This window comes from Notamacropus eugenii, chromosome 1, assembly GCF_028372415.1.
Source record: "Notamacropus eugenii isolate mMacEug1 chromosome 1, mMacEug1.pri_v2, whole genome shotgun sequence".
Taxonomy (NCBI): Eukaryota; Metazoa; Chordata; class Mammalia; order Diprotodontia; family Macropodidae; genus Notamacropus; species Notamacropus eugenii.
Window position 1 is genome coordinate 197,967,088 of NC_092872.1, and position 17,727 is coordinate 197,984,814.

Sequence of the window (17,727 nt, forward strand, 5' to 3'; positions counted from 1 at the left end):
CTTTCCCTCAAGAGCTTTCACTTTAGTAGGGGAGGGTGGGATATAACCCATAGCAGATAAGTAAATACAAGATAGTTAGGGGAAAGAAAGAGAGGAAGGATGAGAAAGGTATGACAGAGAAAGAAGAGCCAGAGGGATTGGGGATGGAAGAATGAGAGAGAGACACAGAGGAAGAGGGAGAGACAGAGAAAGAAAAAGATACAGAAATAGAGAGAGAAAGAGGGAGATAAAGTACTCAAACAAATATGGCGGATCAGAGAAGACTTAATGGAGAAGACAGCATGTGAACTGAGTCTTGAAATCTTAGGAAGCAGATGATGAATGAGTGCACTCCAGGCCTGAGAGATGAGGGATGACATGTGCAAACACCAGTTGTCCATATAGTTTTCTTGGTATTGAATTATGAACTATTACATAGACATATGAATAAATCATGAGTAAGCACCCAGGTGCTGCGCTAGATGCCCCAGACAGTTCCAAAGGGTTCAGCATTGGTTTCTGCCCTCAAGGAGTTTGCAATATAGTTGGAGAGAGAAAGCACATACAAATGAAAAGATAACAGGTTAGTAATTCTCCACATACCTGTTCTGTACAAGATAAAGTTGTCAGGTGAATAGTTTCATTACAGTACATCACATAAGGGAATGAAATTTGTGGATTTTTAAAAATTTCTGCATCAAAATTTCTTTATCTCTTCATCCAACTTCAAACAATTACTTATAAACATAGGCTAATGTGCAATGGAACAAGTGTAGGATTTGGAGTTAGAGGCCCTGGGTTTGAATCCTAGATCTGCTTACTACATATATGATCTTGGTAGGCTACCAACCTTCTTCATATAAATCCTTTACTTGTCAGACTTCAGAACTTTGGGTAAATCCGTAATTCTTTCATTATCTTCATATAGTGTTCTTAATGTGTAAAAAGATCAGTACTGGGAATGTGATGAGTAATTTTTTTTGTATGGTCCATAGCCTTTCACATAAGTACTCAGTAAGTACTTGTGAATGATAATGACCAAAGTGTAAAAAAGACATGTTGTAGGAAGAGCCCGGCTTGAATTTCTATTTTAAAGCATGCAACTCCAGAATCAGAATTTGTAGATGCCAACCTTGGTATATTTTTCTGACCTGGTTCACCTTGGGGTCTTCTCTCACCTTTGCCAAATCTTAGGAAAGGCCTGGAAACTTGAAGAGGACCAGCGCTTCAGGGCTGAATTAGAGCCATATTAATAGACTTGTAGAGAGAAGCTTGTATGAGCACATCCCTAGCTGGTGCTATCAACACACTTTTTTTTGTTCCTAGCACCAAATTTAAAATAAAAGTTTAAGAAAAACACAAGTGGAAATAGAGTATGTATGCCTTGCATTTAGAGGTGCCATCTGTTCAATTTTTCACCTTCACAGTCAAGAGTGTTAATGTCTCCTGTACAAAGACAACATTTGTCAGCATTTTCTGCTACTTGGATTTATCAAACAGTTCATTTTTATTCTATGGGCACAGTCAGCTGAATTTCTCTGATTCCAGATTTCTTGAAGTTTGTATAAATTTTCAACTCCTTCCTCATTTGGAGAACTTCCTTTGAAAGCACTGCAAGGGAAAAGACAAAATCCAAAACTGGCTCTTATTGGTCAGCTAGGGATGGGCTTGAAAAAAAAATGTACGGCAAGACCCTGTAGTAGGTAAGCATCAACATAATTACATTTAGCAAACTTTAGATTAACTCAAGCTTTTCAGGTCCTCATTAACAGACATGAAAAAATTTTGGAGGTGGAGAAGAGAAAAAATGTAATATTTTTATTGTGACTTTTGGTGATCTTTCCCAACTCTAATTGAGCCTTCAAGGGGATATTAAAAGCATCCCAACTTTATAAATGATTTTGGCAGTGTGCAAAGCTTGAATTCCCACAAGATTCATATTCATTTTTAATAGAATTTCAGTAAGGAAAATGTAAAACAATCTGCTTTTTTCCACACCAAGGAATATATCTATTCCTCCTTGAAATTTAACTCTTAACACAGCCTTGCAAATAACTGCCTTTGGATTTTGCATGCTTTGTTTTTTTGTATGTTTGTTTTTAAAAGTGGTGCTTTTCGTAGGCACAAAGTGGGTGCCCATTCATTGGGAATTGTGGTGGATGAATGGAATGGAATTTTAATCTGCTGTAAGAAATAATGAGTATGACTAATACAGAGAAGCCCAGGTGCAAAAAATGCAAAGTGAGGTAAACAGAACCGAGAAAACAAGATACAAAATAAGTATAACTATAAAGGGAGAAAACAACAAAACAACATAAATTGAATGCTGTAAAATGCTAAGAAGCAAGCTTGATCCCAAATTAAATATATATATAAAGAGATTGGAGATGATGGGTGGGAGACTCTTCATAGAAAATCAGACTTTCCTATATATTCATTACTTTTGCCAGACTATGTTGCCGCAAACTCCAGTTTACTATATTCTTCAAAGAGGGTATGTTTCATTCTCTAATTTACTTTTCTCGGGTGCCCAATACTTTTCTTGGTTCCTACTCTCCACTATACTATCTAATCCTGACACTACATTTATGCCTAATCCTTGTGTCTATAATAATATATTATTTCAGACTAATCCCTTCAATTGTTTGGAATCAACAGGTTGCATTATTTCATTCCTTAAGAGTTGCCTTTGCAGAATTTGGGAGAGACCTAGATGATGCATAAAAATAGGGCAGAATTTACAATTTTATCCATTCATTCAATAAACATCTATTAAGTATCTACCATGTTCTAGGCACTGTGATAAGTGCTGAATGTAATACAAAAAGAGAAAAAAAGACAGTCCCTGTCTGCAAGAGCGTGAGACACTCTGGGCCATCTTGGCATGGGAAAAATTTAGAATCAAAACTGAGAGACAAGGGAGATGAGGTATGGATGAAATATGGTGATTTGTTTTTTAAACTTTTAGTCCTGCTATAGGAGCTGCTTTTTTTAGAGAGAGTTATATATTTGGTAAAATTCTATTGACTAAATGGTTCCATAGGCCACATTTCATGGTTTGTGCTATAAAGCTCTCTAAATCCTCGTAAGTTGTGTTTCTTCTGTACAATACATTTTTGAATGCCCACGAGAATTACTCATAAAACTCTCTTTGATAGTTGATTTTTCTCCTGCTTCTCCTGTCTTATCTCCTCCCCCAGCCCCCATTTCTTCCATTTAGTTTGTAGAACATGGATTATTTCACATGTTGCATTAAAGTCATCTCTTCAGGTTTGCAGCATGGCTCTCAGATTAATAGCTCAAACAGGACACACACAAGCACATCCATATGCCCTTTCTCCCATTTTCTTCCCAATGACTCTCATTTTTGACTTTCTCATTTGTATCATATGACCCTGGGGGCTAACCTATGTCCTATCTTTTTGCTGGGCAGCTGGGTGGCACACTGAATAGGTTGCTGGGCCTAGAGTCAGGAAGACTTCAGTTCAAATCTGGCCTCAGATTAATTACTAGCTGTGTGACCCTGGGCAAGTCACTTAAACTTGTTTGCCTCAGTTTCTTCATCTGTTAAATAAACTGGAGGAGAAAATGGCAAACCACTCCAGTATCTTTGTAAAGAAAACCCAAAATGGAGTTATGAAGAGTTCAACACAACTGAATAACAACAACAGAAGTTATCTACCTGTCTTACTTTTGATATTCCACTTGCTAAAATTTGCCACTCTTTCTTTTTCGCATTTTATTCATCATATTTCCTGCTTTGTTCTCCTTTCTCTAACCTCCATCATCTTTCATTTCATTTCTAAAATGACCAATTTTTGTGTTTCTTTTTCTCTAATAACTGGTTTTATGGGCCTCTCATTCTTCTAGATCCTGGTTGCTATGTATGTTGTATTATATTTTTATTGGATTTTGCCAAAACTTGTTTATTCCAGTGAAATCTGGGCTTTCTGAAAAGTGAGATCTTCCTGACTGGACACCTTCATTCAATGAAAGAATTTATTCCTTAAAATTCAACTACCTAAACATTCCAAGATATTATTAGCTAATTTCAATCTCATTGTTGCTGCTAACATGCTGAACCTCTAAGTCCTGGTTAAAATACAAGGACCTGGAGGTGTTATTTTTTTTTAAACTTCTCTTCCCTGGAAACTAGAAGACCTAGATGTCTTCTATTTCAACCTCATCCCCATAATATAACTGTTGCCCTGAGAAAGAAAGCAATTTGCCTGAAGTCATACAGCCAGGAGAGTTGGGATTTGAATCTAGGTCCTATGACTGCAAAGTCAGTGTTCTTTCCATTGCACCACACTGTCCCTTCTATATTTAGCAATGATGCACTAAAAATTATTAGCTTGGATTCATGTAGTTGCAAATTATCAGATTTTCCAGGAAAATGAGTCTTAATTTCCTTTATCTCATTGTTTGATTACTCTGATCAACTAATTAAAGAAGAACAAAAGGTGTGAAATATCTTTGACTCACAGATAATTCAATAAATATAACTTTATTTCTGCTCTGCTCTGTGAAATTTGAATTTCTTGCATATAACCCAAGATTGTTTTTAAACATATTAATAAGGTTTGCATAATCTGGTTTAAAAAACAAATACTTTTTCCTAGAAAGATGTAAACAGACTAAGGCTCAAGTTTTGGATTTTTTATTATCTTGAACAAGTTACTATAACTTCATATTCTAGAGTGAAAAATGGGTATGACGTTTGCTTGCATAATTTTCAAAAATATTACAAAACATAATGAAAATAGCATATTTCTTTGAGGAACTTAGAAAACTTGTTGTCATTACAAGCAAAACCAATGCAACCAACATTAGAAGGAAAGCAAAAAGCTGGAAAACAATCTTTACAGCAAATGTCTGACAAAGGCCTTATTTCTAAAATATACAGAGAACTGAAATGAATTTATAAAGATATAAATCATTCCCCAATGGATAAGTGGTCAAAGGACATGAACAAACAGTTTTTAGATGAAGAAGTTATAGCTATCTATAGTCATACAAAAGTGCTCTAAATTACTATTGATTAAAAAATGCAAATTAAAACAACTCTGTGAATACCACTTTATATCAATGAGATTGGCTAATCTGTCAAAAAAGGAAATTGGTAAATGTTAGAGAAGATGTGGGGAACCTGAAACACCAATGAGTTGTTGGTAAAGTTGTGAATTGATCAAACCCTTCTACAGAGCAATTTAAAATTATGCCCAAAGGACTATAAAACTGTGCATACCCTTTGATCCAACAATACCACTACAAAGGAAAAGGACCCACATGTACAAAAGTATTTATAACAACTCTTTTTGTGGTGACAAAGAAGTAGAAACTGAGGGGATACCCATAAATTAGGGAATGGCTGAAAAAGTTGTGGTATATGTATGTAATAGCATACTATTGTTCTATAAGAAATGATGAGCAGGCAGGTTTCAGAAAAACCCTGGAATGACTTACATGAATTGATGCTGAGTGAAGTGAGCAGAACCATGAAAACACTGTATACAGTAATACCAACATGGTGCGAACACCATAGACTTAGCTCTTCTCAGCAATGCAATGATCTAAGACAATTCTGAAAGAATAATGATGGGAAAAGTTACCCATATCCAGAGAAAGAGCTATGGAGTTGGAATGCAGATCGAAGCATACTATTTTCTTCCTCTCTTTCTTTTTTTCTTTCTTGTGGTTTTTCCCTTTTATTCTGATTCTTCTTTCACAGCATGACTAATATAAAAATATGTTTAATATGATTGTACCTATGATTGTAGCATGACTCTCGGATTAATAGTTCAAATATAGTCTATGCCAGACTGCTTGTTGTCTTGAGGAGGAGAAGGAAGAGAGAAAAAAAACTGGATCTCAAAATCTTATAAAAGTGAATGTTAAAAACTATCTTTACATCTTTACATGTAATTGGAAAAAATAAAATACTATTAAGTGGGAGGAAAAAGAAAAAAAGGGAAAAACTTGCTGTATTATAAGAAGGAGCTATTGTACTTATTCCTATAGTGATCAGTAAATTATTCCACAAGTTTCTCCCACCCCTGAAAAGGAAACTCAGTTTCACTTCTTAGCAGATTGACTTCAAGTTACTTCTCTGCCTTTTGCCTAGAATACTTTAACAGTCATGATTTATGATAACCATAATAGATAGCATATGGTGCTTTCAGGTCTTCCAAACACTTTCCATGCATTCTTTAATATACCAGTTTAACAGCCTTATGAAGAAGATGCTTTTATTATTCCTATTTTACAGGGGAGGAAACAGAAGCTCAGAGGGGTTCAATGACTTGCCCAGGGTCACATAAGAGTATCTGAGATGGAATTCAAATGCAAGTCTTCCTGACTCAAGTCCAACACACTATATTATTCACCAGTTTTCTGAAACAGTTTTCTTAGAGAAGATAATTTATTTCAAACAAAAGCTTTTTTTCTGAGTGAAAATATTTGTAAGATAAATGAGCTTCCCAGAAATCAAATCAGTTTATGATCTTTGACAGGCTTAGATGCCATTTAGGCCTTTTCCCTCCTACTTCCTGTACATTTGTCTAATGTGTGTGGATCTAAAAAGCAAAGTGGAACTTCTAAAGTATAAACTATTTTGCTATCTCTTGTGGGATCCATGCACATTTGGATGTCGTGGTTGGCTTTAACTATCACATTCCATTAATCAATCAACAAACATTGATTAAGCTCTTACTATGTACAAGGCACTGTGCTTATCACAGAAGATGAAAAAAAGTAAAGAACAGTCCCTGTCTCTGAGGAGTTTACAATCTAATAGGGGAGACCACATATGAGCAAACATGTGCAAAGCAAGCTATATACAAGATGAACAGGAATTAATTCTCAGAGGGAAGGCAGAGGTTGGGGAAGGCTTCCAGTAAAAGATGGGATCCTAGTAGGGATTAAAGGAAGCCAGGGAAGTCAGTTTTAGGAGCAGAGAAGGGAGAGTGTGCCCTGCATGGATAACACCAGAGAAAATGCACACAGCCCTGCAAATGGAAACAAGGAGAATTTTATATTGAAACTGAATTTTAAGGTCTAAAAGGGATATATTAATAATTTTCTGAAAGTTCCATCAGCAGAAACTAGAAGAGTCCCAAGGCTCGCTAGCAGAAGGGTTAATAGACATTACAATGCTGCCACAGAAGCAGACCAAAGGGCAGGTAGCCTCAGCTCCCCAGCATTGGAAAACCTTAAGAAGTGAACGAAGCCACTTTGCTCTCATACCATCCAGATGTGTCAGTATACAAGGTGGGCAGAGTGGAGGGGAGCAACATAAAGAAAAAGCAAGAGTACTAACCTGGAATCAGAAGACCTCACTTCAAGTTCTAGCTCCATCCTTAATCCACCAAATGACCCTGGGCTGGCTGCTGGTCACTTCTCTGGATTGCATTTTCCTCCTCTGAACAATGGATTAGATGATCCCGAAAGGTCATTTCACTTCTAACATTCTGTGATTCTGTGAGTATATCCCAGTGAACCAGGAGTGCTGCCATAGTAGAGTATCCAGGAAGACATGTCTAGCTATTGGGGAAATGCCAATATTCTTATGTTTTTATCTAAAAGAGAACATATCATACTAGACAAAGTATCAACCATGGGATCAGGAAGACTTGGGTTCAAATTCTGTCCCTTACTAGTTATATAACCAAGTTCAAATCAGTTATGTTCTCTGTGCTCCAAACAACCTTCTCAGACTGTAAGTTATAGGCAAATTGCTAAGATGCATCAGAAGAAGAATTTTCCATATTGGAAATATCCCATGACAATGAAATTATACACAGAAATCAAATGTGTGTATACATACCCACAATCTCATATAATCTTCATGATATCAGATACCTGACTTTACTGATCTCCCTGATCTCTGTGCTGACAGTTGTTTTCATATTATATATAATATGTATGTGTATATATGTGTGTGTGTATGTATGTATGTATATATGTATATATATATGTATATACGTATATATACATATATATATATATATATACATATATATATATATAAAATATGTGTATGTTGTGTATGGTAAAAAAAATTCCTAAATGGGTCCTCCTGTCTACCACTAATGTGGAATGGACAGATGAGAACAATTTGTTCCGAAGGCCATGAAGGTGACTGAAGCAGGTGACGTGGAGCTCTTAGAGCTTGGTCAGACATCAAGATGCCTAGGTCATCCATGAATCTCGGGCCATCACCAGTCATCCTGCCTTTTGTCTTACCACTGGATTTCCTTGACTCTGGAGGAGAGGGTGAGGCTGACAACTTTGTGCAACTCTGGCTCACTTAAATCCAATTTACACGCAAGTCAAGACATCACCCCATGATGTCACTCGTCTTCTTCGAAACAAAGGATGAACAAACGCTCCATTGTAATAAATTCAAATACTGGGTCTTGCCTTTAAAGGCAACTAGCATAGATAATCCAAGCCAAAGACCGTAGTGATTGATTCCTACTAATCTGAGGGAGGGGGTTGGTGATGGGACAAATAAGTGGCTTAGTTTCAAAGATACTCTTGTCATGCAGTAAAAGAATGTCCTTCAAATTTGTCATCTGCAATTTTCTCCAGAAAGGAAGATCAATTATCAGGAGATAACAAGGCAGGAAATTGAGGCCCAGCAATCTTCTTTATTCCAAAATTTATTTCTAGATTGAATTAGAGTACCATAATCATCAAGGGAATAATAAGAAGAACTCACAGTCCTATAGGGGTTTTATTAATTTACAAAGCACTTTCCTTGTCTTCAGTGCCTGGGGAGAAGCAACATGGGTATTGTAGAAAAAACACTGAACTAAATCAGAGGATATGGGTTTAAATCTTGACTCTCTACTCTATAGCCTTTTCTCAAGCAAAACCTACTGAGTGTAAGTTTCATGTTGCCATGTGGCAGTTTTTATCTTTGTCCCATAGTGCCTAGCACAGTGTATGACATGTAGTACACAGCTAATGAATTGTTGAATTACAAGATTAATTTCAGAGAATGATATTCTATCAATCATGTACACCTTAGTGTAAATATTATGCCCATCTACTCCTAAGTCCCTGTTAAATCCATTTTAGACATTAGAGAATAAAGGGGGAAATACCTTTAGGCTGGGGGAGCCTTTCTGGAATCCCCCCAATTCACATACCACAGGGGTCAGCCCTGCTAAATATTAGGATCTCTCAACTTTCCCCAGTGTACAATGGCCCAACCCCCAAAATCAGCAGGAGATGATGATAAGTAAGTTATAGGAATATAAAGGATTCTCGAAGCCTAAATTAGAGGGATTTAGTAAGCCAAAGAACTCACTTTCCTTCTTTCTTTTTTTAATTACACGGAATGGCTGTATGTTTAAAGATGAATGGAGTGGGAGGGGAGTTAACTTGTAGAAATTCCAAAGCTTTTTTTTTTCTAGCATTTGAAGATGTAGTATTTTCTGAAGGATTTTAAAAATCATTCCTGTCTCATTCAGACTAAGAAAAAAAGTGATGTTTGCCTTTCTTTTCAGATCTCTCCTTCTTTACCATTTGGACTTGTTTAGCAAATGCTCTCCTGAGATGTAATGCAATGTGGATAAACCAGAGCCTTATCCATAGCAAATACAAGTCGTATTCATTTATCCTTGGGAGCAGAGGTTTCAACCGTAACTAAATACAATATGCTGGGCCTTTTGGTGTTCTTTATGAACTTTTGAAGCAGGTTTGTGATGAATAGATCTTATAGGATTATGTAGTTATAGTTTGCTTTTAAAATTTTCAGGAAGAAATCATAAACATGACCTCATATGTTAATAAATCGATTATGGAATGCTGTTTTATACATATGTTCAAAATATGACCCTGTCAAAATCTCCTTGAAGAAGTAGGAAAAAATAACCTGAAATTCAGACTCAGACAGCTCTGGTCTCCAAAACGTTGGGAGAATTCAGTTCTGTATAGAAATAATGATAATACCTCACTGTATTTATGGAATGCTTTCTAGTTAGCGAGTGACATTACTTGCAAAAATCCCTGAGACGTAGGTAGTGCCTTTTAGGGTTGAAAAGACTGCTTCAAGAAATATCAGGCCAAGCTTCAAGCTCTAGAGTTAGAAGGGATACCAGAAGCCATCTAACCCAAACTCGTCAAGTGAGGAAACCTAGGCCCAGGGAAGGTAAGCGAAGTAATCAAGGTCACACAGATCGCAGTAGAGACAGGACCTGAATCTATCTTTTAGACCCTAGAGCCACTGCTCTTTCCATTGTGCCTCACTGCTAGTCTCACCTTGAACATAGATCGTTGCTATACCTCTGGGCAAGTCACTTAAACTCTCAATGAGGCTCCATTAGACCATGATCTCCCTGAGAGCAGAGAGAGTCTTTTCTTTCTTTCTTCTTTTTTTTTTTTTTTTTTGGCCTTTCTTTGCATTGGCAACACTTAGTATAATGACTGACACAGAGAAGGCTCTTAATAAGTGCTTGTTGACTGACTTTACGACTATAAACTGCAGAACAATTACCAATAAACAATGTTTCCTCATTGTGAACTCCATTCACCATGGAAATCATAGGTCTAGACCAAAACAATGATAAGCTTGTTATTTCTGATACATCAAAAAGCCTATGTTGAGAGTGGTTCCTTGGTCTTCTTGTCAGTACTATTTCATCCCAAGTGAAGCAGAAAGAGAAATATTGGATATATTGCATGTCCTGGGTATTGGAATCAGGACAATATAGTAATTTTATGTGCTTATTTCAATACTTCAATGGATACATGCTGTAATTGAGGTGGGCGCCCCTTCCAATGATGCTAATTGACTCCTGTCTACATCCTCCTTCCAATAACACATCTGATGTCCTGGAGTCATTCCTCTAATCTCTTGACATTGGGTAGACTTCAACAAAGTACATGGACTATTCTTCCCTCATTCTTGCCACATTTATCCCACTTTCTTTTCTAGTCATATCTCTCTGATGACATCCTCTACATCACTTCATTTACACAATTTTTGGTTGCTAATGTGTTGTAGTCTACTTATAGTAACCATATTCCTCTCAACTTTAATTCTTCAGGTACTATGGTATTCTATGGCTCAAACAGCATTGTTAGAAAAATATTCAAATATTTTAGATAGGTCTGAGTTCTCAACAATGGAGGAGTTCTCTTCAATAATGTAGATTGTGACCCATCCATGCTTGCCCATCCTGTGTGAATCTTGTCTATGTTCTCTCAGGCATTTAACACAATGGGTCAGCTCAACATTCTAGAGGCCTTCCTTCCAACAATACAACATTCTATAATGTACAATACAAGAGTACAGGGAGTACATTCTGACTGTATACCTGTCATCCCTCGCTCAACATTTAACCAATGCATCTTTCCTTCCTATCATACAATTGTTTGACAATGCGCTTTACTCTTAGCTGTTCTTCTTTGAAGTTCCTTCTTAATTCAATATCATCTTCTACTAATACCCTCCATGTACCTCTCAATTGCTCTTTGTGTGATTTTTATCTTTAGTTCTTCAGTCAGTGGTATTTCTCACCACCATATAGCAATATTAGTCGTTATTATTATTGAAAAGATGGACAGTGCTTTCTAGTTAAGATAGGCATAACACAGATCATAAAAAGACCAGTCCCAATCCCCCCCAATACATTCTAACAAAGCTCTAAAAATAGCACCAGAATGAATATTGATCAAGAAATCCAAAGAGAAATTACAGTAAATACTTTCATCCAGGCCAGGACTGCACATAGACAGCAGGAAGCTTCTTGAGAGAGATCCCACCATCCTGGAAGCTCATGTGAAGCACATGTCAGTAAACTAGAGGCCTGCCAGTTCCTTAACCAGATATGCTTTAGGGGCATTTCAAACTTTTGTCACACAATTTGCCTGGATGGGGAAGGAAGCCTAGAGTGTACAGCCTGGGATGCTCCAGAAGCCTCAGAAAGTCATAACACTCTAACCATTCTGACCACAGATGTGGAGTTGGGATAGATAAAATCTGATGATGACCATCTAGAAGGGCCAGAAATTTGTATCAAGATGACCTAAGATGTCCCAGAGGGTCCTGAAGACCACAAGATTCTGAAGTAGGCTAATTTGGGGGGTCCTGAAACCAACTAGCACTCTAAGATCAAATATGCTAAGGGAGATGGAAGCCAGTGGCAGGAGATGAGGTGATCAAGGTCAGAATCAAACAGGACTTAACTATCCCACCCAAAAGTGCAGAAGGGGGAAGAGTATGGTCCCAGTCTCATATAAGGAACAAAGGTTGAAGATAGTGGTAAACAGAAGAAAACAGAACATTAGGATGAAATGTTATGGATCAAGAGATATCCAAGAAACATACTCAGAAGTTGAGAATAGCTCTGAAAGAGCCTCATAGAATTTTAAAAAATATGATTTAACTACAGGACTATAAGATAACTTGGATAAATGAAATAAGAAATTTAAAAAAAAGAAATTATAAGCTAAATAAGAGTTTTGGAGAGAACAATTTTAAGGAAAAAATAATAGCATAGAATGTAGTAAATTTTGCTCAAAATTTTACCCCCCAAATTAAAACAGAGCAAATTGAACTCACTTCATGAGATCATGAAAACTATTAGAACACAATCAAAAGTGAAAAAAATTAAGAAATAAGATTTATTTACTATAAAAAAAATAACTGAACTAGGGGAAAAGGTGAGGAGAAATAATTTAAGAATGATTGGATTCTCTGAAAACCATAACCAAATAAAAAGGCCTGGATCCCATATTTCATGAAATCGCAAATGAAGAATACCCAAAGGGTAAAATGAAAATTTAAAGAATCCACTGGTTGCATCCTAAAAGAACCTCAAAAATGACAATTCCCAAGAATGTTATAACCAAAAACCAGAGTTTCCAAGTCTAGGAAAGAAATAATGCAAGCAACCAAAAAGAAAGAGTCCATGTACCAGTGGGAAACAGGATTACACAAGGCTTGGGAGATAAAAGCTTATAGCCAATAAATTATCTCACAAAACTGAGCATAATCTACAGGGAGAAAATAGACCCTTAATGGAATCACAGCTTTTACACACTCCTGATGAAAAGCCTAATGTTAAGTAGATCCTTTAAATGATAACACAGGAGTCAAGAGAAGTCTAAAAAGATAAATATATCTGAAAAATTAGACGGGGCTAAGTGATAATAAAGTTCTAACCATCTAATAGAGCAAAAGAAACAAGTGTACTGTCAGAACCCTAATGTCTTCCAAGGTCACATATGGAATTCAATAAATCAAACAGAGGGTCTAGGGTCTTGTTCTGTTCTTAAGAGATGAAAGGAAAAATAAAAGAAAAAGGAATACACTAGGGAAGAAATAAAGAATACAAGATGACACTATTTCTCATAAATGGGGTATATTAGAAGAAGAATATAGAAACCGAGGAGGAAGTGAGGCAGTGGGTATCACAAGAACCATAATCTTAACTGTATATAACAAAGGAGGGTTGAACATATACACACAGAGTTTGATATACACTAAATATTAAACTTAACAGAGAAATAGATGAGGAAAAGGGAATTTAAGAGAGAAGGTAGAGTCAAAAATTTAATAGTTGCAAGCAAAAAAACCCTTTAACTTTGGTGAATGAATCATAAAGAGGGTAGTAAAATGACAGAAAAAAATGAACCAGTAGTCTTGATCTAAGTGAGTAGAAGAGAGGAAGATGCTGTGGAGACAGAATGTTTCAATTGTAGATCACTGCTGAGCATTTATTTTACCATCTTTTCTTAGTGGAAGTCAAGGGGAAAGGAGAAGAAAAAGCACAGGGTATGTGACTCAAGGAAATGTACAATTAACATTCATAACCATGAACTTAAATGGAATTCACTTAACCATAACATAGAAGATCGTGGAATGGATTAGAAACCGGAATCTAACAAGATGTATATAAGAAACACAATTGAAATATAGATTCACACAGCATTAAAATGAGAGGGTGGAGCACAATCTATTATGCTTCAAGTTCTTCCAGATGAATTTTGTTATTATCTTTCTAGATCTATAGAAGAATTATTTGGTAGTTTGACTGGTATGGCTCTGAAAATAGCTAAGTCATCCAAAGTTGATCATCATACAATATAGCTGTTAACTGTGTACAATGTTCTCCTGTTCTGCTCATTTCACTTTGCATCTGTTCGTGTAAGTCTTTCCAGGTTTTTCCAAGAGTGGCCAGCTCAACATTTCTTATAGCACAGTAATATTCTATCACAATCATATACCACAACTTGTTCATCCATTCACAAGTTGATGGGCATCCCCTCAATTTTCAATTCTTTGCCACCATAAAAAGAGCTACTATAAATATTTTTGTACATATATCCTTTTTTAAAAAAAAAAAAAAACTTTTTGGGAGAAAGACCTAATATAAGTATTACTGGGTCAAAGGTTATGCACAGTTTTATAGCCTTTTGGCCCTAATTCCAGTTTGTTCTCCAAAATGGTTGAGTCACTTCATACCTCAACCAACAGTGCATTAGTATCTCAATTGTCCTATATCCTCTCCAACACTTGTAATTTTCCTTTTTTGTGTAATTAACCAATCTGATAGGTGTGGAATAGTAACTCACAGTTGTTTTAATTTGCATTTCTCTAATCAATACTCATTTGGAGCATTTTTACATATGACTATAAATAGCTTTAATTTCTTCATCTGAAAACTTCCTGTTTATATCCTTTGACCATTTATCAATCAGAGAATGATTTGTATTCTTACAAATTTGACTCAGATCTCTACATATTTGAGAAATGAGGTACTTATCAGAGAAACTTGCTGGAAAAATATTTTCAGTTATGATTACTAACTCCATCCTATTTTTCCCTTGTTTATCCTTCTCTCTCTTTCCTTTTACCCAGTCTGCCCTCCCTTCTATTAGCCCATCCTCCCTTTCCCTGCTACTTTCCTGTAGAGTTAGATAGCTTTCTATACCCAACTGAGCATACATATTATTCCCTTTTTGAGGCAGTTCTGATGAAAGAAAAGTTTAAGTGCTCTCCCCCTCCTCTTTCATCTTCCTCTCTGCTATAAAAGCTCTTTTCTACCTCTTTTATGTGAGATAGCTCCCTCCATTCTACCTCTTCCTTCTCTCTTCTTCCAGTACATTCCTCTTTCTTACCCCTTAATTTTTTTTACTGGATATCATCTCATCATAATCAACTCACATGTGTGTTCTCCATCTATGAAGGCTCCTTCTAACTGCCCTAATAATGATAAAGTTTTTAGCAGTTTAGGAGAGTTAAGATGAGTTCCTGCCTTTTCTCCACTATTTTAGCTCCACCCATGATGCTAATTTTAAGTCCCTTGGGTTAGTCGGTCAGTGGTTAATAAGTATTTATTGAGTCCTTAGTATGTTTAAGGCACTGTGCTAAGTGCTAGGGATAAAAAGAAAGACCAAAAAGCATAGATACAAAGAAAAGAGTACAAATGACCCCAAATAAGATTTTAATCTGAAAAAAATCTTATATCTCTCACATTCTACTGGATTTTGCCTGTACTATATCAATAGTCTTTCTTACTTCAATCTCTGCCTAGTTTGGTCCCTTTTACATACTAGTGTCAAAATAATCTCAAGGTATAGCTCTGATCAATAACCTTTAGTGACTTCTTTTCATGTAATAAAGTTCAAACCTTAGAGCTCTTGTGATCTGGCTTTAACCTACCTTTCCAGTTCTATCCCATTTTATACTTATCATGTATACTTTCATGATACTGCAGACTATTATTTAATGCTAACCATATATGCTCTGAAGCCTCTGTGCTTTTGCTTATGCTGTACTTCCCCCTGGAATATCCTTTCCTTCTACTGCCTAGAGAAACCCCATCCATCCTTCAGGACCCAGCTCAAATGCTATGTTGTGAGTGAGATCTCTGTGAGCACAGGGTTCTTGTCTTACTGGTCCATGCAGTTCCCTCGGTGCCCAGCCTAGGCTTTTGTGTGCACTAAGCATTCAAATATTTGTTAGATTAAATGTAATACATTTCTAACCATTAAATAGGCTATATATATACTCAAGATATCATTATCATCACTCAAGTCCTTCTGTGGGGAGATTGCTGTGCTTCCAGCATATGAAATGAAATGTCTCAGGAAGGTATGATGCCTAGTAAGAAATGCATATCCTTTTTATTCTTCCTTTAATGTTTAAATAGGTGAGAAGAGTGTCTGCTTGAGACACTGATGGGGGCAAAATGAGCTCTCCACCTTAGACCAGTTCAGCACTTATACAAAATGCAAGTACATTATGAATCTGATTTGTCTGTAAGAGAAAACACCTTGTTTTGATTTTCTTCTGAATAAAAAGGATTGCTCAGTAAAAGTGCCTTGTGCAATTCTAAAAGAAAATTATTAGACAGATGAAGGCAAGTACCAGCTTGTGATTATAGTTTAGGTGAGGATATTGTGATATACAAAAGAAAATATTGTTATGAGTTTTCGGTTTGTTTTCATTATCTAATACATGTTGGAGGGTGAGGCTTTTTTCTGGTGAGAAAAATATATAAAGTTATTAATTTTTCATCTGCTGAAATTGATCAAAATCTTATTCATTTAATCATAGCTAAGTAACTTACCTGGCTGGCAATGTCTTCTAAAAATCACATCATGAATAAGAAATTGTCACACAAGAGACTGTCATGGCTGCTGTCTCTTAGACCAGGTCTTTCATGTCCCCATTTTAAAAGGACTCGTCTTGAAGTCTTCAGGTTCCAGAGAAGGCTATGCTTGTCACTAATGAGTCACTCTGGGTTGTCACATACCTAGGATAGGAAAGGGGTGATGGATTTTTAAGCTCATGAATGAGAGGATTATTGTGTAAGAGCATATGAAGGGCTTTCATCTTTCCTGTTTGGATCTGGAGCCACTGGAAGGGGCTTTGCCAAGAAAAGAGAAGAATGAAATGGAAACAGGCTTTGCATTTCTGTCCTAGGATTTTGAAAGCTCAGGGCTAGGGACTTCAAATATAAATGGGATGATCTCTTCAAGGCACTAAAGAAAGGAATGGACCAGCATCAGAGGATTGTTTACACAGCTGAAAGATGTAATCATTTCTCACATCTCCCAAGCATATCCATCATGTACAGAGATTTTTTTTTTCACTTTACCTACCAAGCAAAAGGAGAAGGGAATGACAGAGGATGAGATGGATAGATAGTGTCATGGAAGCAATAAACATGAGCTTGGACAGACTTCAGGAGGTAGTGGAGGATGGAAGGGCCTGGCATGCTCTGATCGTCGGGGTCATGAAAAGTCAGACATGATTGAATAACACCACCACCATTGTTGGAGTCTCTGGAGTGACAAGTCTACCCAAATCATACATGCTAACTACTCCAGAGTCTTTCTGAGGGTGTAATATATAAGGCAAACAAAATTCATCATCAACACCATTCTCTCTATTTTCTGCTCCCCTTTCACCTTTCAGTACCAACAAGTGCCCTGTGTCTTCATGTTGTCCACTGGCTGATGAGGAAGGAAACGGAATTCCTCATTGTATTAACATAAAGAAAGGATGGATTGCAGCAGGAAGAAGGCAGAGGCAAATAGACCATTTAATTATTACAATAGTTTAGGTGAAAGCCAAGGAAGGCCTGAGCTATGGTGATTATAATGGAATTATAAAGGAGAGGGTAAGATCTGAGAGATAATTTAGAATAAGTAAATTTGGTAAGTGATTAGATGCTAGGTATGCGGGGAAGGGGTTAGGGAAGAGTTAAAAAATGAATAAATGAA